The sequence below is a fragment of the Schistocerca gregaria genome, chromosome 11 (genome assembly GCF_023897955.1).
Source record: "Schistocerca gregaria isolate iqSchGreg1 chromosome 11, iqSchGreg1.2, whole genome shotgun sequence".
NCBI lineage: Eukaryota > Metazoa > Arthropoda > Insecta > Orthoptera > Acrididae > Schistocerca > Schistocerca gregaria.
Window position 1 is genome coordinate 60,479,047 of NC_064930.1, and position 20,833 is coordinate 60,499,879.

Here is a 20,833-nt window from a genome sequence, read left to right on the forward strand (position 1 = left end):
CTAATTCTGCAAGGTTCGCAGGAGAGCTTCTGTAAAGTTTGGAAGGGGGAGACGAGGTACTGGCAGAAGTAAAGCTCTGAGTACCCGGCGTGAGTCGTGCTTCGGTAGCTCAGATGGTAGACCACTTGCCCGCAAATGGCAAAGGTCCCGAGTTCGAGTCTCGGTCGGGCACACAGTTTTAATCTGCCAGGAAGTTTCATATCAGCGCACACTCCGCTGCAGAGTGAAAATTTCATTCTGAACTTCGGTTGTAGTTAAACGTTTCATGACTGCTAGCAATTTATTGAAAATGTGTGTTCCTGAATAATGGACACCTTTCTGGACTCAAGTTTTAACATAAAAATTTTGTGAAGTTTATTCTTGTTTCCAGTACTGATTCCATGAACTGAACTGTCCATTGAAAAATAGATATATTTCTAATGACAAATTTCACCAGGAAATAAATGTATGGATAAATAGTAGTTAGTATACCTAATTCTGTAAACAGGTCTCCTGCAGAATTTCTTGAATTCATGTCTCAAATAATTCTCATTACACGTTTTTGAACTCACAGAAAGTTAGGCTGACTGGATGAATTATGCCGAAGAATAATTCCACATCACATTACTGACTAAAAGTGTGCATAGTATGCTAGCTTTATCATTTTTGTATCCCTTATGTCTTTGCATTGCATACATGTCCCTTCTGTATTGAAACCCTTTGTGTCCTTTCAGACATAAAGAATATTGTGAACAATTTGCAGCATTTACTCTTACATCATAATATTCTAATGTACTCAAAAGGATTTATTCATGTGCCGTGTGGTTTATAAGCACATTATCAAATAAAATAAAAACAATAATACATTTAATTTACACAGCCAAATGCTTTTACAAGATTGAAAACTATGTTAGTAGCTTGTAATTTATTGTATAATGAAATACGTAAATCCTTTCTGTGTGTATTGTGTGTATAAAGAGCATTCCCAAAATCGAAACCATTTATAGTAATCCAAACTGTGACATGACACTATATTATTTGTTGACAGATGGTTAAAAAGCTGATTGTATATTACCTTTCCTAAAATTTTGATCAATGAGAAAAGAGAAACTGGACATAAACATAACAGTATTTCTTTATCTCCTTTATTAAACAGTGGTTTAACTTCACCATCTTTCAACAATTCAGATAATGTTCCACTGATAAATGACTGGCTACACAGATAACTTAATATGTTACCAAACTCAGAAGCACGCTCTTTAATTGATATTGCTGGTATTTTATGATAACCACTTGAACTTTTTGATTTTGAATATTTTATGGTTGACATCACTTCTACTGGTGTTACATGTTACTGAAGTTATTTGTAATGAATGGTCCAAGATCTTTTCAGTAACAGTTGTGAAGCGCTTGATACAAATTTTGCAACGTTGCACACATCAGTTACCAGAGTATCATTTACTTTTAATACTATCTGTTCCTCTTCATCTCAGATTCTTTACCTGTCTCCTCCTTCGGTAAATTCCATATTCTGTTTATTTTGCCTGATGTAATTCTCTGGTCCTCGTTATGCATTTGCTTTGGCATCCACAGCACCGCTTTTAATATTTTGCAGTGCATTTTGTTATAAACTACAGCATCAACATCAGACTTGTGTCTGAGTGACAGATACAGTTTCCTATTTGTCTTCCAAAATACCTCTATTCCTTGAATAACCAACAGTGTATTTGTAGACTCGGGTCTAATCTGGGTTAGTTTTGGAAAAAGCAGCTGTGAAGAAAGGTAAGTATATTATTAATCATTGTTTGTATTTTCCATTAATGCTGTGAGCCAGTATACACAACTACAGTTCATATCTGTGAGCAGTTTGCCAAAATGATCAATTTGCGGCTTGCTAGCTACACTCTTGACCTCTGATTTAATAAGTTTTATATCGTTCTTAGTATTACCATTTAACAAAAGAACTTGCATGATTTGGTGTATGAGGTCATTGACTAACAGTTTTTAACATAATTTCCTTCATTAGCTCTTTGTAGATAGATATTATCACTGGCTGTTTTCGAGCAATTAGCTACTCCAGCTGGAAAATTTGCAGTAGGAATTAAGCTTAATGCTAATGTTACTGACCGTAATGAATTTTTACTGGAGAAATTTTTGAAAACATGTATGTCAAAATCATCAATTTCCACTATTTCTTTTTGCCGTAAAACAGGGCAACAGACCGTCAAGGTGATTTGTGGCTTGTATTATAACAAATGGTGTAAATGCCCACAGTTGAGAGTACACAACACTAGATGCAAACAAGTTTGGTAAACTTGGGGTCTAAAACGTCTATCAGAAGAACATCTTCGATGCTGTGAAACAAGTCTCTTATAGTGAAGCTCTTTGCTTTCCATATTTTGGAGATGGCAGTAAGGACCAAAACAAGATAAAAATAGGTTCTAAAGTGTGTACTATAAGAACTATGAACACATGTTCATCTTCGCTATAGTGAAACACATCTCTTCTAATATTTTGCGTAGGCTTCCATGGCTTCCTGGGAAAAAAAGTTGTACCACTCATATTGTCTAAAACAGTAGTTTTATAGAATATGATGCGGTACCATACCCAGAAAACTTTCATGTCGACATCTCTTCTACTGAACAAGTGCACATAGCTTAATAGCTATACTCATTTTACAGCCTGTTTTGGTCCATACTGTCTCCACCCAAGAAAAATACGGAGTAGGTATTAAAATTCATGGAGAAGAAGTAAAAACTTTGAGGTTCACCGATGACATTGTAATTCTGTCAGAGACAGCAAAGGACCTGGAACAGCAATTGAACGGAATGGACAGTGTCTTGAAAGGAAGATATAAGATGAACATCAACAAAAGCGAAACGAGGATAATGGAATGTAGTCAAATTAAATCGGGTGATGCTGAGGGAATTAGATTAGGAAATGAGACACTTAAAGTAGTAAAGGAGTTTTGCTATATGTGGAGCAGAATAACTGATGATGGTCGAAGTAGAGAGGATATAAAATGTAGACTGTCAATGGCAAGGGAAGCTTTTCAGAAGAAGAGAAATTTGTTAACATCGAGTATAGATTTAAGTGTCAGGAAGTCGTTTCTGAAAGTATTTGTACAGAGTGTAGGCATGTATGGAAGTGAAACATGGACGATAAACAGTTTGGACAATGAGAGAATAGAAGCTTTCGAAATGTGGTGTTACAGAATAATGCTGAAGATAAGGTGGATAGATCACGTAACTAATGAGGAGGTATTGAATAGGATTGGGGAGAAGAGAAGTTTGTGGCACAACTTGACAAGAAGAAGGGATCGGTTGGTAGGACATGATTTGAGGCATTAAGGGATCGCAAATTTAGCATTGGAGGGCAGCGTGGAGGGTAAAAATCGTAGAGGGAGACCAAGAGATGAATACACTAAGCAGATTCAGATGGATGTAGGTTGCAGTAAGTACTGGGAGATGAAGAAGCTTGCACAGGACAGAGTAGCATGGAGAGCTGCATCAAACCAGTCTCAGGACCGAAGACCACAACAACAACATCTCCACCCAAAATATGGAAAACAAAGAGCTTGCAGAAGAAGAGATCTACACTCCTGGAAATGGAAAAAAGAACACATTGACACCGGTGTGTCAGACCCACCATACTTGCTCCGGACACTGCGAGAGGGCTGTACAAGCAATGATCACATGCACGGCACAGCGGACACACCAGGAACCGCGGTGTTGGCCGTCGAATGGCGCTAGCTGCGCAGCATTTGTGCACCGCCGCCGTCAGTGTCAGCCAGTTTGCCGTGGCATACAGAGCTCCATCGCAGTCTTTAACACTGGTAGCATGCCGCGACAGCGTGGACGTGAACCGTATGTGCAGTTGACGGACTTTGAGCGAGGGCGTATAGTGGGCATGCGGGAGGCCGGGTGGACGTACCGCCGAATTGCTCAACAAGTGGGGCGTGAGGTCTCCACAGTACATCGATGATGTCGCCAGTGGTCGGCGGAAGGTGCACGTGCCCGTCGACTTGGGACCGGACCGCAGCGACGCACAGATGCACGCCAAGACCGTAGGATCCTACGCAGTGCCGTAGGGGACCGCACCGCCACTTCCCAGCAAATTAGGGACACTGTTGCTCCTGGGGTATCGGCGAGGACCATTCGCAACCGTCTCCATGAAGCTGGGCTACGGTCCCGCACACCGTTAGGCCGTCTTCCGCTCACGCCCCAACATCGTGCAGCCCGCCTCCAGTGGTGTCGCGACAGGCGTGAATGGAGGGACGAATGGAGACGTGTCGTCTTCAGCGATGAGAGTCGCTTCTGCCTTGGTGCCAATGATGGTCATATGCGTGTTTGGCGCCGTGCAGGTGAGCGCCACAATCAGCACTGCATACGACCGAGGCACACAGTTCCAACACCCGGCATCATGGTGTGGGGAGCGATCTCCTACACTGGCCATACACCTCTGGTGATCGTCGATGGGACACTGAATAGTGCACGGTACATCCAAACCGTCATCGAACCCATCGTTCTACCATTCCTAGACCGGCAAGGGAACTTGCTGTTTCAACAGGACAATGCACGTCCGCATGTATCCCGTGCCACCCAACGTGCTCTAGAAGGTGTAAGTCAACTACCCTGGCCAGCAAGATCTCCGGATCTGTCCCCCGTTGAGCATGTTTGGGACTGGATGAAGCGTCGTCTCACGCGGTCTGCACGTCCAGCAGGAACGCTGGTCCAACTGAGGCGCCAGGTGGAAATGGCATGGCAAGCCGTTCCACAGGACTACATCCAGCATCTCTACGATCGTCTCCATGGGAGAATAGCAGCCTGCATTGCTGCGAAAGGTGGTTATACACTGTACTAGTGCCGACATTGTGCATGCTCTGTTGCCTGTGTCTATGTGCCTGTGGTTCTGTCAGTGTGATCATGTGATGTATCTGACCCCAGGAATGTGTCAATAAAGTTTCCCCTTCCTGGGGCAATGAATTCACGGTGTTCTTATTTCAATTTCCAGGAGTGTATTTCACAGTGTCGAAGACGAAATGCACATAGCTCTTCTGGTGTGCATTTTAGAGCCTTTTGCTGCTGGATTGCTTGAGTCTAATGTCATGTACTTTCAACTATATGCGGTTACACCGTTATTTATGGTACACCCTCTATGAACAGACTAAAGTTACCTGTAGGTTCTTGGTATACATTTACTACAGTTACTACATTACTACATTTACTACAATGACAGAAAAAAAATTCCTGCACCAAGAAACAAGTAATGTAGAGTAATGAAATTTTTGGTGTACGTTTGAGTAGCTAACGTGGTTAACGTTACAAATTTACTGGTTCATGTAAGTGTGACAGAAGTCAATACAAATGTGATATCCTATTTCATAACAACCAGTGTAACTGCCAGAATGTTGAATGTAAGTGAGCAAACGGACATGCATTGTGTCGTACAGGTGCCGGATGTGAGTTTGGGATAGAGTTCCATGCCTGTTGCACTTGGTTGGTTAATACAAGGATGGCTAATGATGGTTGTGGATGATGCTTAAGCTCTTGTACAATGATGTTCCATAGGACGAGATCGATTGGAGACCGATATGGTGATCGAGCAGGCCAATGCAACATGTCGACCATCTGTAGAGCACGTAGGGCTACAACAGCGATACATGAGCGAGCGTTATCCTGCTGGAAAACTTACCCTGAAATGCTGTTCATTGATGACAGCTGAGCAGCTCGAATCTGGCGTACAAATCTGCGGTGAGAGTGCATGGGGTGACCCCGAGGGTGCTCCTACTGTCATGCAAAATCAGCCCTCCAGTACAGTGTATCTAGGCTGCAGCCACAGGGTCGTTGGGTCGCTTACCTGACCTCCTTCTAACCACACATAGCCATCAACGGAACCGAGGCAGAACCATCTTCCATCAGAAAACGCATCAGACCTCCACCCTGCCTTCCAGTGCGCTCTCGTTTGATACGTTTGAAACTACGAACGCTGATGGTTTGGGGTCAGTGGAATACCGCTTTAGGGAATCTGCCTCAGAGATTGTCGTTGAAGTAACCGATTTGTAACAGTTGTGTCACTGTGGTTCCAACTGCTGCACAGGTTGCTGCTCCAGATGGAATACGACGTGCCACATCCATACACCAGACGCACCTGCCTACCCTCTCAGTAGCGTCACGTGGCACTCTGGAGTCCGGTCTTCTTGTGACCATAGCTTCCCGTGACCAATGCTGCCAACACTCACGTACAATCACTACATTCCTGCCAAGTTTCATGGCAATATCACGAAAGGAACATACAGCTTCTCGTAGCACGACTACACGACATCGTTCAAACTCAGTGTGCTGTTGACAATGGCATCTTTGTCGCCTTAAAGGCATGTGCTGTTGTTGTCTTCAGTCCTGAGGCTGGTTTGATGCAGCTCTCCATGCTACTCTATCCTGCACAAGCTTCTTCATCTCCCAGTACCTACTTCGACCTACATCCTTCTTAATCTGCTCAGTGTATTCATCTCTTGGTCTCCCTCTACGATTTTTACCCTCCATGCTGCCCTCCAATGCTAAATTTGTGATCCCTTGATGCCTCAGAACATGTCCTACCAACCGGTCCCTTCTTCTTGTCAAGTTGTGCCACAAACTCCTCTTCTCCCCAATCCTATTCATTACTTCCTCATTAGTTATGTGATCTACCCATCTAATCTTCAGCATTCTTCTGTAGCACCACATTTCAAAAGCTTCTATTCTCTTCTTGTCCAAACTATTTATCGTCCATGTTTCACTTCCATACATGGCTACACTCCATACAAATACTTTCAGAAATGACTTCCTGACACTTAAATCTATACTCGATGTTAACAAATTTCTCTTCTTCAGAAACGCTTTCCTTGCCATTGCCAGTCTACATTTTATATCCTCTCTACTTCGACCATCATCAGTTATTTTGCTCCCCAAATAGCAAAACCCCCACTACTACTATAAGTGTCTCATTTCCTTATCTAATTCCCTCAGCATCACCCGACTTAATTCGACTACATTCCATTATCCTCGTTTTGCTTTTCTTCATGTTCATCTTATATCCTCCTTTCGAGACACTGTCCATTCCGTTCAACTGCTCTTCCAACTCCTTTGCCGTCTCTGACAGATTTACAATGTCATCGGCGAATCTCAAAGTTTTTATTTCTTCTCCATGGATTTTTATACATACTCCGAATTTTTCTTTTGTTTCCTATACTGCTTGCTCAATATACAGATTGAATAAGATCGGGGAGAGGCTACAACCCTGTCTCACTCCCTTCCCAACTACTGCTTCCCTTTCATGTCCCTCAACTCTTATAACCGCCATCTGGTTTCTGTACAAATTGTAAATAACTTTTCGCTCCCTGTATTTTACCCCTGCCACCTATATGGAATTTGAAAGAGAGTATTCCAGTCAACAGGACAACACCTGACAATGCTTTGGACATGTGTCTGAGCGTCATAGTCCTTCAGCTGAGTTATATACTATCAAATTAAATTTGTGGATCAGTATATACTGTTGTTTAAACCTTTACGCTGAACTCTTGAGTTTTCCGAATCTATTAAAATTGAGAAATCAACGTGTGTGTGTGTGTGTGTGTGTGTGTGTGTGTGTGTGTGTGTGTGTGTGTGTCAAAAAAATGGTTTAAATGGCTCTGAGCACTATGGGACTCAACTGCTGTGGTTATCAGTCCCCTAGAACTTAGAACTACTTAAACCTAACTAACCTAAGGACATCACACACATCCATGCCCGAGGGAGGATTCGAACCTGCGACCGTAGCAGTCTCACAGTTCCGGACTGCGCGCCTAGAACCGCGAGACCACCGCGGCCGGCTGCGTGTGTCAGAAAGGTCACAGTTCGTAGTAATTGACGGAAAGTCATCGATTAAAACAGAAGTGATTTATAGCGTTCCCCAAGGTAGCTTCATAGACCCTTTGCTGTTCCTTGTCTATATAAACGATTTAGGAGACAATCTGAGCTGCCATCTTGGGTTGTTTCCAGATGACGCTGTCGTTTATCGACTAGTGAAATCATTGGGAGATCAAAACAAATTGCAAAATGATTTATGAAAGATGTTGTGTGGTGTGAAAATTGGCCATTGTCCCTAAATAACGAAAACTGCGAGGTCATCCGCATGAGTGCTAAAAGAAATAGTTAGACTTTGGTTACATGATAAATCAGTCAAATCTAAAGGTCGTAAATTCAACTTAATACCTAGGAGTTACAATTACAAACAATTTAAATTGGAAGGAACACACAGAAAATGTTGTGGGGAAGGCTAACCAAAGACTGCGATTTATTGGCACCACACTTAGGAAATGTAACAGACCTACTAAGGAGACTGCCTACACTAAGCTTGTCCGTCCTCTTATAGAATACTGCTGCGTGGTGTGATATCCTTACCAGACAGGACTGACGGAGTACATCGAAAAAGTTCAAAGAAGGGCAGCACGTTTTGAATTATCGCGAAATATGGGAGACAGTGTCACAGAAATGATACAGGATTTGGGACGGACATCATTAAAAGAAAGGCATTTTTCGTTCTGGAGGAATCTTCTCATGAAATTCCAGTTTGCAACTTTCTCGTCCGAATGCGAAAATATTTTGTTGACACCGACCTACTTAGGGAGAAACGATCACCACGATAAAATAAGGGAAACCAGAGCTTGTACGGAAAGATACAGGCGTTCAATCTTTCTGCACACTGTACAAGATTGGAATAGTAGAGAAATGTGAAGATGGTTCGATGAACCTCTGCCGCGCGGGATTTGCCGAGCGGTCTTAGGCTCTGCAGTCATTGACTGAGGTTCGAATCCTCCCTCGGGCATGGGTGTGTGTTTGTCCTTAGGATAATTTAGGTTAAGTAGTGTGTAAGGAAAATATTTTGTTGACACCGACATACTTAGGGAGAAACGATCACCACGATAAAATAAGGGAAACCAGAGCTTGTACGGAAAGATACAGGCGTTCAATCTTTCTGCACACTGTACAAGATTGGAATAGTAGAGAAATGTGAAGATGGTTCGATGAACCTCTGCCGCGCGGGATTTGCCGAGCGGTCTTAGGCTCTGCAGTCATTGACTGAGGTTCGAATCCTCCCTCGGGCATGGGTGTGTGTTTGTCCTTAGGATCATTTAGGTTAAGTAGTGTATAAGCTTAGGGACTGATGACCTTAGCAGTTAAGTTCCTTAAGATTTCACATACATTTTTTTTTTCAATGAACCCTCTGCCAGGATCTTGAATGTGATCTGCAGAGTATGTACATATACAGGGCGGTCCATTGATCGTGACTGGGGCAAATATCTCACGAAATAAGCTTCAAACGAAAAAACTACAAAGAACGAAACTTGTGCAGCTTGAAGGGGGAAACCAGTTGGGGCTTTGGTTGGCCCGCTAGATGGCGCTGCCATAGGTCAAACGGATATCAACTGCGTTTTTTTAAAAATATGAACCCCCATTTTTTATTACATATTCGTTTAGTACGTTAAGAAATATGAATGTTTTAGATGTACCACTTTTTTTCACTTTGTGATAGATGGCGCTGTAATAGTCACAAACGTACAAGTACGTGGTATCCCGTAACATTCCGCCTGTGCGGACGGTATTTGCTTCGTGATACATTAACCGTGTTAAAATGGACCGTTTGCCAATTGCGGAAAAGGTCGATATCGTGTTTAATGCACCCGTACCATATTTCTATGCACCAGGAATTGCATGGCGACGACTTTGAACGTCGTGTAGAGTTCTGCCACTGGGCACAAGAGAAATTACGGGACGATGACAGATTTTTTGCACACGTTCTGTTTAGCGACGTAGCATGATTCATCAACAGCGGTAACGTAAACCGGCATAATATGCACTATTGGGCAACGGAAAATCCACGATGGCTGCGACAAGTAGAACATCAGCGACCTTGGCGGGTTAATGTATGGTGCGCCATTATGGGAGGAAGGATAATTGGCCCCCATTTCACCGATGGCAATGTAAATGGTGTAATGTATGCTGATTTCCTACGTAATGTTCTACCGATGTCACTACAAGATGTTTCACTGCATGACAGAATGGCGATGTACTTCCAACATGACAGAATGGCGATGTACTTCCAACATGATGGATGTCCGGCACATAGCTGCCGTGCGGTTGAACCGGTATTGAATAGCATATTTCGTGACAGGTGGATTGGTCGTTGAAGCAACATACCGTGGCTAACCGGATCTGACGTCGCCGGATTTCTTCCTGTGGGGAAATTTGAAGGATATTTGCTATCGTGATCCACCGACAACGCCTGACAACATGCGTCAGCGCATTGTCTATGGATATGAGAACATTACGGAATATATATATATATATATATATATATATATATATGTGTGTGTGTGTGTGTGTGTGTGTGTGTGTGTGTGTGTGTGAGAGAGAGAGAGAGAGAGAGAGAGAGAGAGAGCAAAATTCAGCAGAATATTATGTAATATACACCAAACGCAAAAACATAGCGACTCCTGTTTATCGTTGCAAACTAACGAAATCCGAGCAGTGTCTTACTTGTACGCAAATATCACAATAACTATGATCGTCAACGAAACGATGGGCACATCATAATGAACCTCACGTACAAAAATACAAGTGAAGCAAAAATTAATTTTTTTACTGAATAGTTTAGGTAAAATCGTCGAAAAAGATTGCAGGACACGTGCGTCGATTCTGTCATCGCCGACTGAACAAATGAATGAATTCCCACAGCGTTAGTTACGTTTAAGTGGTTCTAAGTTCTAGGGACTGATGACCACAGCAGTTAAGTCCCATAGTGCTCAGAGCCATTTGAACCATTTGCAGCAGTCGGACATTTTCTGTATCGAGAAGGGCTCATACAGGACCTGCAATGGGCTATCGTGCATTATCCTGGTGAAATGTAGGGTTTCGCAGGGATCGAATGAAGGGAGAGCCACGGGTCGTAACATATCTGAAATGTATCGTCCACTGTTCAAAGTGGCGTCAATGCAAACAAGAGGTGACCGAGATGTGTAACTAATGGCACCCCATGCCATCACGCCGGGTGATACGACAGTATGGCGATGACGAATACATGCTTCCAATGTGCGTTCACCGCGATGTGGGCAAACACGGATGCGACCACCGTGATGCTGTTAACGGAACCTGGATTCTTCCGAAAAAATGATGTTTTGAAATTCGTGCATCCCAGGTTCGTCTTTGAGTACAGCATCACAGGCACTCCTGTCTGTGATGCAGCGTCAAGAGTAACCGCGGCCACGGTCTCCGAGCTGATAGTCCGTGCTGCTGCAAACGCCGTCGAACTGTTCGATCAGATGGTTGTTGTCTTGCAAACGTCCCCATCTGCTGACTCAGGGATCGAGACGTGGCTGCACGATCCGACTGCTAGTGATACGAGGTCGTTGGGATCCAGCACGGCGTTCCGTATTACCCTCCTGAACCCACCGATTCCATATTCTGCCAACAGTCATTGGATCTCGACCAACGCGAGAAGCAATATCGCGATATGATAAACCGCAATCGCGATAGGTCACAATGCGGCCTTTATCAAAGTCGGAAACGTGATAGTACGCATTTTTCCACCTTACACGAGGCATCACAGCAACGTTTCACCAGGCAACGCCGGTTAGCTGCGTTTGTGTATGAGAAATCGATTGCAAACTACCCTCATGTCAGCACGTTGTAGGTGTCGCCACCGGCGCCAACCTTGTGTGACTGCTCTGAAAAGCTAATCATTTGAATATCACAGCATCTTCTTCCTGGCGGTTAAATTTCGCGTCTGTAGCAGGTCATCTTCGTGGTGTAGGAATTTTTATGGCCAGTAGTGTATTTTGGTTCAACGCCCTCACTTTTTTGAGAAAACGACCCCTAAACGTTACGACGAGCAACCGACCCAAAATTGGCGGGATCGGAAGACAACTGTTACTAGAGCATTTTTCATCATGAGGTGTAGGCACGACAAATGCGCACTTTTCCAGAAATCGAGGAAAGAGACTTTTACAGCTCCCCCTTATGTACCCACATGGTAAATGCTGTTCTCCGAGAGCAGCAACACAAATAGTCCAGCTCTGTTCTGGGCCGGCGGAAGGGATCTCGTATTTCGTTGGTCAAATTTTTCGTTTTTATTTACGGATGTCGCCCTCTTACGTCGATTCCCGCACTCACCTCTACGCAGACGCTGTTTATTACGCCGTCACTTGGATCAGAGGTCACGTGATTCATTATTTATTTGCACGTGGTGTCATAGAACTCGTGGGTTTTTGAAACTATTTAAACGATCGTCATTGTGCTATTGTGAAGAACCCTAAGTACAGTCAATACTTTTCGAACTTCTTGCAGAGCATCTTCCATGATCCGCGCCGTAGCTCGATTATTCATCGCAGGAGATAAAATGGTTCAGATGGCTCTGAGCACTATGAGACTTAACATCTGAGGTCATCAGTCCGCTAGAACTTAGAACTACTTAAAGCTAACTAACCTAAGGACATCACACACATCCATACCTGAGGCACGATTCGAAGCTGTGACCGTAGCGGTCGCACGATTCCAGACTGAAGCGCCTAGAACTGCTCGGTCACAAAGGCCGGCCGCAGGAGATAAATTTGATACATACATGCAAGGAGATGAACAGATAAGAAGCTACACAACATTACAAGAAAACATGCCATGAAAATGGGGCGGCGGCGTCCATGAAGTATTGACGCCCCATGTGCGTGTTACAGAAATGTAGCTTTGTGTTTATTTTTCTTTCTTTCAGAGACAAGGCGGATTTATGAACATTGTCCTATGGCCATTTACTCCTTCCACATGTTCCTGTATGGCGAAGGAGACATAGCGGCCAGGCCTTGTACAATGACCCCTGACCACTTTGCAACGCAACAGCCAAAATAAATGGCTGGGAAGCGGAAAACCTGGGTTCGAATCTCGAGGAAACCTAGCGGACGTTATTCTTCTCGTTGGTATTTTTCCATATCTCAATTGCTGTTTTAGGTTGTACACAAGGGACCTGCCAAATCTGAGCCGAATCCGTTGGCCGTGTCTGACGCCTTCCCCTTGTGAGCCTGCAGTTGGGTGAGGAACTATTGGGCGACAGTGCAAAGCTGTGCCCGCCCATTAGCCGGAGAAACTGCGAGCCTAAGGCCATGTCCTGCGTGAGCGACAGAGGCGAGCGACTTCTGGATATGCGACACTCCAGCGACAGGCAGCAGTATCGGGCGAAAAGCTCGGGTTTCCTGCGTGCAAGCGACCGCGTCCCGCTACACGATGGCTGCCTAGAGCCAAGCAGGTGCTTCTATAGAACGGCGTCCCTAACCTGTGGAATACTGTAGCTGGAGAGTAAGGCTACAGAATTAGATTTACTTAAGAAAACAAAACGAAAAGGAATGCTCTGCACGAAATTTACAAATGGAGGAATCTCCATGGAGAATTTCGTATGTATCGTCAACTACAAAGATCACCAGAGAAGGTCTTCCAATACATGTGAGTGAGCAGAGGAGCATTCGAATATCTCATCAATAAATTAAATACGATTTTTTTTTTGCGTGATCAAGAATCTTTAACAGCCAATAAATGCGGAGGAATGACTATTACATGACTAACTATGCTAAATAGAAAAATAATCACAAAGAATGGGTCGTGTGTACAATATGTAGCTGTGGTGTAGGGGTCGCGTACGCAAATCATAATTATATGCGAGGATAATGTCCTCAGTTCGATTCCCAGCACTTCATATATTTTTACTGACTCAATTACGATTCTGTACACTGTTTACACTGCATCGCTAAGTATATTTTTAAGGTCTTGCCAGAGAACTTGATCTTCACACCTAACCCAGTATATCACACACATTTAATTCCTAATAAATTACAATGAAACATGTAATTTTTTTACTGTTATTTCGTGTTTCGATCGTAATTCATCAGCAGTCAGTGTTAAGGCCAAGCGTTTCAATTATTCTAAATAGTCTGTAAAAGTAGAGCTTACAAAATTTTTGAAAAGAAAGTCAAATGTTTTGTGTAATGATTTGCCTAAAAGTATGAAATAAAAAATATTTGGGAAACGTTTGGTGCACCTCATTTTCTGTTCATGATTTCGAGAATCATTCAAAGGCACGCAGAAACTTTCTCTGATCTACTTATTTCTTTTACACAAATAATTTCATGAAATATTTGAGTGACTTCTTCCATTTTTTTAATTTCAAGCTTCATTCTGAAAGCATGATCTTACTGACTCTTTGTTTGCCTTCCTGACGTACTTGATTCGAAGGAAGCCTTTTTGACATTTATAAATCACATCAGTGTATCTTTTTATGTGCAAAATAGCTAGGTCTTGAACAGATGACATTTTTGGCGCTTCATTTAAAGCAGCTTTTCGTGAAATATTTCAATTTTTCCTCAACTTATTAATTAAGTTTTCGTTCATTACCCTGATTACTTTCAAGCAGTTAAATATTTTCATGCAAAACTAGACCTCATGCTGGTCACTTTGACACCCCGTTTACCTGTTTCTCTCCCTTTATTTGGCTATGAAAATTTGGACAAAACCTCACGGTGTATGTTATAGGGAGCCTTGTTTTTGCTCTGCTCACGCATTTACAATAACGTATCGAGTGTTAATCACATGATACAATAGTCATTTCTGCGTGCTGTCATTCCCAAAAATCGTCTTTTCAGTTTCTTGAACCTTCTATGTGATACGACGATTTTTACGACCACTTGATTCCCGAAGCGCAAGAAAGGTTCGGACCCGACGCGAGCGAACCGTCTGCGGGTATAACAACCAATATCTCAAGAATGAAAAGAGATATCATTCCGGTCTCAACTTTAAACACAATTTAGGTATATTGGTCACATTTCATACGCAATAATGTATGAACTATACGAAAAGTATAGACAATGTGATTTTATCTCAGCAAAATCTTAAAAATTTCGTGCAGCCATGTGCTCAATTGCGTGCAGCAGAGTAACTACGACGAATAACGAAAATAAATTCCGACCTTTATCATTTAAGGATATCAAGCTATACGTGCGGAAGAATCAAATTTTTTCACCGGATGGTTTTCTTAAAATCGGATGTTAAGTAATTCATAGCTGCCGTCGCGTCCGCTCCAGTGCTTTTCAAGACGACACGTGGCTGTCGCTCTGTGTCGTGGGTGCTGCAGCAAGATTCAAACACGTTTAGCCCGGTCCACAAGCAACGATCTGTCTGCGCAGACATCGGCGCAGTTGTCTGTACATGCAAAAGATCGCTGCAAATGTGGTGTGTTCACACGACACAAACCCCAATCTACTCCCCGCCCGCCATCTGTCGGTGTAGAAACGAAATACCAGTGGCAAGCGACTACGCTCCCCGTAAACGTCACTGTGTTCGCAACTTGTGTCGCAAAAAACATTCAGACCAACCGCAGGAAACAGCGAAAGCGGTCAAAATGGTGTAGACAGTGGCTGCTAAACCGAAAGCAGTTTTCTCGCGTAAAAAATGGTTGAATGACTCTGAGCACTATGGGACTCAACTGCTGTGGTCATCAGTCCCCCAGAACTTAGAACTACTTAAACCTAACTACATCACACACATCCATGCCCGAGGCAGGATTCGAACCTGCGACCGTAGCAGTTGCACGGTTCCAGCCTGCGCGCCTAGAACCGCGAGACCACTGCGGCCGGCTTTTTCACGTACATTTACTGCGAGAGTTGTACGGCGAACCTAAGGACTGGCGAAATTATTTGCGGATGGATGTCGAAACTTCTAACTATCTCTTAAAGATTGTAACCCCTCATATTAGGAGAAAAAATACTTGTATAGAGAAGGGCAATTTCTGGTCATGAAGGGCTGGCGGTAAATTAAGATTCCCAGCAACAGGAAGGAGCTACAACGATTTGGAATTTTCAACTGCGATATCGAAACAAGAGTTGAGTGAAGTAATACCCGCACAATTAGAGCATTGTATGCTGCTGTCGTTTTGTCTCAGTCACTAAATTCTTTACTTTAATCTTCCACAAACATTGGTGGTTTCTATATATTTCAATGAATTCACTTACAAACTCTCGAGAACACTGACGAGTATCAGCCATTTTAATGCCCTGTGCGCACAAATACAAACACTACACTGAGCAAACAGCTGTTTCGCGCCAGATTTGCGGCGATCTCCTGTCCACACGCTCCAACTTGTCTGCGCAGATGTGGTTTGAACCAACAGATTCCAGAGGTTTCGCTCAAATCTCCAACTCCAGCTTCCAGCTTTGCACGCACCTCTGGTTGGTGCAAATCTTCTGTCCGCACGCAACGATCTGTCTGCGCAGATGTGATGTGCGCAGACATTTGCGCAGACAGACCGTTGCGTGCGGACGGGCCTTTTGAATTCAAACGTCGCCAGTTGCAGCAGGAGACAGGCAGCGACACAGATGTCGCTCACGCAGGACACCTCCGTCACCACACCTGCGGTTGTGTTTTGTCGCCTGAAGCCGTCGCGCGCTTCAGTCGCTCATGTATAGACACAGCTAGAGATGGGCAAACTGAAACACGTAACTGTTTCGAAGCAAATGAAACAGAACAATGTAATGTTTCGATACGCTGTTTCGAAACAGTGAAACAGTTTGTCTTTTGTAATCTAATAAACCGACACATTTTATCATCATGAATGTCTACTGTATAAGTATGTCCATATAAACACAAATGAGGCGCGAGTGTGCTAATCATATTGCAGAAAGTATGAAACTGTCACTTAGGAATATAGGCATTTCGTATTTCCTGCAGCAAATGCACTGCTTTCGTGTCGTGTGACTTTCACACTTCTCAATCGGCTGAGGACAGCCATAGCTGAAGACAGAAAAGCCACCACGAACGGAATTGCAGGTGGGATCAAACTGCAGAAACAACGGATATGCTACTGGGATTCCCACATTCCGTTAGTATGGGTAATATACCCATCCTGCTAATTTCCATGCACACAAAGGGAATCACAGTGAATAATAGGCACATTGACTGTAGACTCACAAATAACGCCAAATAATTCGAATAAATGACAAAATATAAGAGGAAAAATTTTGCTTTTCAAGGTGTTTCGAACCGTTACTATAAATTCACCATGCTTCCTAGTCCTTCCCGTTCACCATTACTCTATCAGTTTTATGTCAAACAGATTCCTTGCAATTATACCTACATCAGATTTATGTATATTTCTAATAACTGTCACTCTACGCCTTTTTTTATTCAAAATGTTGTAGGCTTACTTACGTTTCTTAATGTGATTACTGAATATGGACAGAGAAGCGTATGTTATACGAAGTGTAATTTAACTGAATGATTTTCACATATTTATTATTTTTATGTGAATAGTATGCATTGTTTTATTGTTTGGTTAGTGTTTATAAAGCAGATGTTACGCCATTTCGGAACAGGACAGTCAGCTAGAAACGAAGCTTTATTTTCGGATATCTTAAGCTTCATGCTACTGCCTGTCAAAAAGATTTCGACACTCTTGAAAGTGTTTCACGAAGTGGTATGTTGTGTTTCAGTACCTGTTTCGAGCCCGAATCTAGTGCGACACAGAGCGGAATGCACAGCACTGTTTCGATAGAATTAGTCCGTTCCAAGCACAGGTATACTGAAACAGCCTTATTTTGAAACAACGATACAGTTTCTGTGTCTGGCTCGAGATCGAATCTGGTCCGGTTATCCGAGACAGGGGCGGAATGAAACACGACTGTTTCGAAACAGTGAACCACAGCCGTTCCGAAACACTGGAACAGCTCGACGTATCGATACACTGTATCTAAACACAGAAACAGTGGCCATGTCTAGACACATCCATAGCAGAAGAAGCAGACCTTGCAACGGCCCTACTCACCGTGCGGGCGCAGCGGAGTTCCTTCAGGTGGTGAGTGAGTCCCCAAGTCGCGGCCAGCTGACACGGCTCGGCTCCCCTCCCCTCTTATAAACAACACCTGCAGGAGGTCGCTGCGACCGCGTGACGTCACCCCGTGTGATCGCGAGCAGGTGGCGCCTGTCAGCTTATCGCTCTCGTCACCTCGATTTTTTTTTTTTTTTCTGTCAAGTGTGGGATCCGAAGCTCTCGAGTAAGCCACTCCAGTAGGCTTGTGCAATCTTCTTATCCACTCCCACGTGGACGTTAGATTTCCAGGAATGCTAAATGTCAGAATATATTCTAATAGTTTTCTCATAACGTGGGGCCACAGTCATAATATATTTCTTTAAAGTCAATTCCGCCATTAGACTTTTTTTTTCTTTGCAGTGTTACATTTAGACGATCACGATTTCGGCTTTGAAGTGCCATTAGCAAGTGTTTTAACGTTATACAGTGCCTAAGATAGCAGGTCAGCAACTGGAATCAGTTAATTCTATAAATTATCTGGGAGTAAGGATTAGGAGTGATTTAAAATGGCATGACCATATAAAATTAATCGTCGGTAAAGCAGATGGCAGACTGAGATTTATTGGAAGAATCCTAAGGAAATGCAATCCGAAAACAAAGGAAGTAGGTTACAGTACGCTTGTTCGCTCACTGCTTGAATACTGCTCAGCAGTGTGGGATCCATACCAGATAGGGTTGATAGAAGAGATAGAAAAGATCCAACGGACAGCAGCGCGCTTCGTTACAGGATCATTTAGTAATCGCGAAAGCGTTACGGAAATGATACATAAACTCCAGCGGAAGACTCTGCAGGAGAGACGCTCAGTACCTCGGTACGGGGTTTTGTTGAAGTTTAGAGAACATACCTTCACCCAGGAGTCAAGCAGTATATCGCTGCCTGCTACGTATCTTTCGCCAAGAGACCTTGAGGATAAAATCAGAGAGATTAGATCCCACACAGAGCCATACCGACAATCTTTCTTTCCACGTACAATACGAGACTCGAATAGAAGGGAGAACCGATAGACGTACTCAAGGTACCCTCCGCCACACACCGTCAAGTGGCATGCGGAGTATGGATGTAGATGTAGATGTACATACTGTCATACTTAAAATACGACCCTTAGACAATGTGTCTAATAGCGTATTTTAAATACGACAGTATGTCATCTTAGGCACTGTATTAAAACACTTGACAATGGCACTTTAAAGCCGAAATCATGATCGTCTAAATGTAACACTGCAAATAAAAAACAGTCTAATCGCGGTACTGATTTTAAAGGAAAAAAAGAGAATATATTCTTTTCACTTACTATTGGCTGCATTTGTTGCTATAGGTACACTTTTCTTCATACGTAAGAGAGATTCTCCGACGGATTTTGCACAGCATACAAACCATACTTACAGATGTATGAAACTCTAGAATTTTCCAAATCTATTAAAAACTGTGCTAAAAATTGAGATAATTAAGAATAAAATTTGAGTTTTTTCTAGACATGTAGTTTAATAAGTAGTAGCCCATTTGGTTTTTTTTTCATAAATTAAATAAATTCTAGAGAGTCTTACACCTGTAAGTATGGTTTGTATGCTGTGCAAAATTCATCGAAGAATCTCTCTTACTTATGAAGGAAAGTGTGCCTGTAGCACCAAATGCAGCCAATAGTAAGTGAAAAAAATTATGAAATTTCACATCTAAAAAAAAAAATATTTGGGTATGTCTTTGAACATTCACTGCAATGAGTGTGAATCCTGAGTTATTCCTTGTCGTACTGACAAAGTTTTATGAATTTATTTTTAAAAGTGTAGACAGCGGAAATTAAAATGTGCTGTGGTGCCTCTCCTGCTCCACGTCGGCCCGTTCGACGTCCTACCCTGGCTATACTCAGTTCATCATCAGAATAAATCTGATGTAAACATTACGCTGCGTATTCTCCCGCGTTTGCTCGAATCTCATTGCATTTCGTTTCACGTGGAGTGGAAGCCGAGTTGTGACCAGTACAACAGCTTTACCGGCGCATTAACCTTGGACAGCACTAGCCAATCAGCGCTCGCTTCGTCCCCCCCCCCCCCCCGGCCCAAGTCAGCCCGCACGCTATTCGTCCGCTTCTTTCGCCAGTCGACTCGACTGAATCGAGTTATAGAGTAGTTGTACTTTCCTATGTAGCACGCACGTCCGTGTCATCGTATTTTATACGTTTCTCTCTGGCATGTATATAGCTAACACATACCTACGAGAAAAGTCGCGGCCATTCTAGTTATCTCGATACGTTATTCTGTCTGGCATTTGTTCGAGAAAAGTGGCGAATATTCGACTATTTTCTTTTACAGAGAACCTTCGATACGTAGCGTTATACACTCCTGGAAATGGAAAAAAGAACACATTGACACCGGTGTGTCAGACCCACCATACTTGCTCTGGACACTGCGAGACGGCTGTACAAGCAATGATCACACGCACGGCACAGCGGACACACCAGGAACCGCGGTGTTGGCCGTCGAATGGCGCTAGCTGCGCAGCATTTGTGCACCGCCGCCGTCAGTGTCAGACAGTTTGCCGTGGCATACGGAGCTCCATCGCAGTCTTTAACACTGGTAGCATGCCGCGACAGCGTGGACGTGAACCGTATGTGCAGTTGACGGACTTTGAGCGGGGGCGTATAGTGGGCATGAGGGAGGCCGGGTGGACGTACCGCCGAATTGCTCAACACGTGGGGCGTGAGGTCTCCACAGTACATCGATGTTGTCGCCAGTGGTCGGCGGAAGGTGCACGTGCCCGTCGACCTGGGACCGGACCGCAGCGTCGCACGGATGCACGCCAAGACCGTAGGATCCTACGCAGTGCCGTAGGGGACCGCACCGCCACTTCCCAGCAAATTAGGGACACTGTTGCTCCTGGGGTATCGGCGAGGACCATTCGCAACCGTCTCCATGAAGCTGGGCTACGGTCCCGCACACCGTTAGGCCG

At 43.6% G+C, this 20,833-nt stretch overlaps 1 protein-coding gene across 1 annotated transcript in view; it reads right to left on the bottom strand.

Annotated features, from left to right (window-relative positions):
• Nucleotides 1-17,976, bottom strand: part of LOC126295417 (poly [ADP-ribose] polymerase tankyrase-1-like) — a 28,298-nt gene extending 10,322 nt beyond the window's left edge. Inside the window, exon 1 of the mRNA XM_049987896.1 lies at nt 17,845-17,976. The gene's annotated coding sequence lies outside the window, so the exon portion shown is untranslated. The remainder of the gene's footprint in view (nt 1-17,844) is intronic.
• Nucleotides 17,977-20,833: the final 2,857 nt, after the last annotated feature.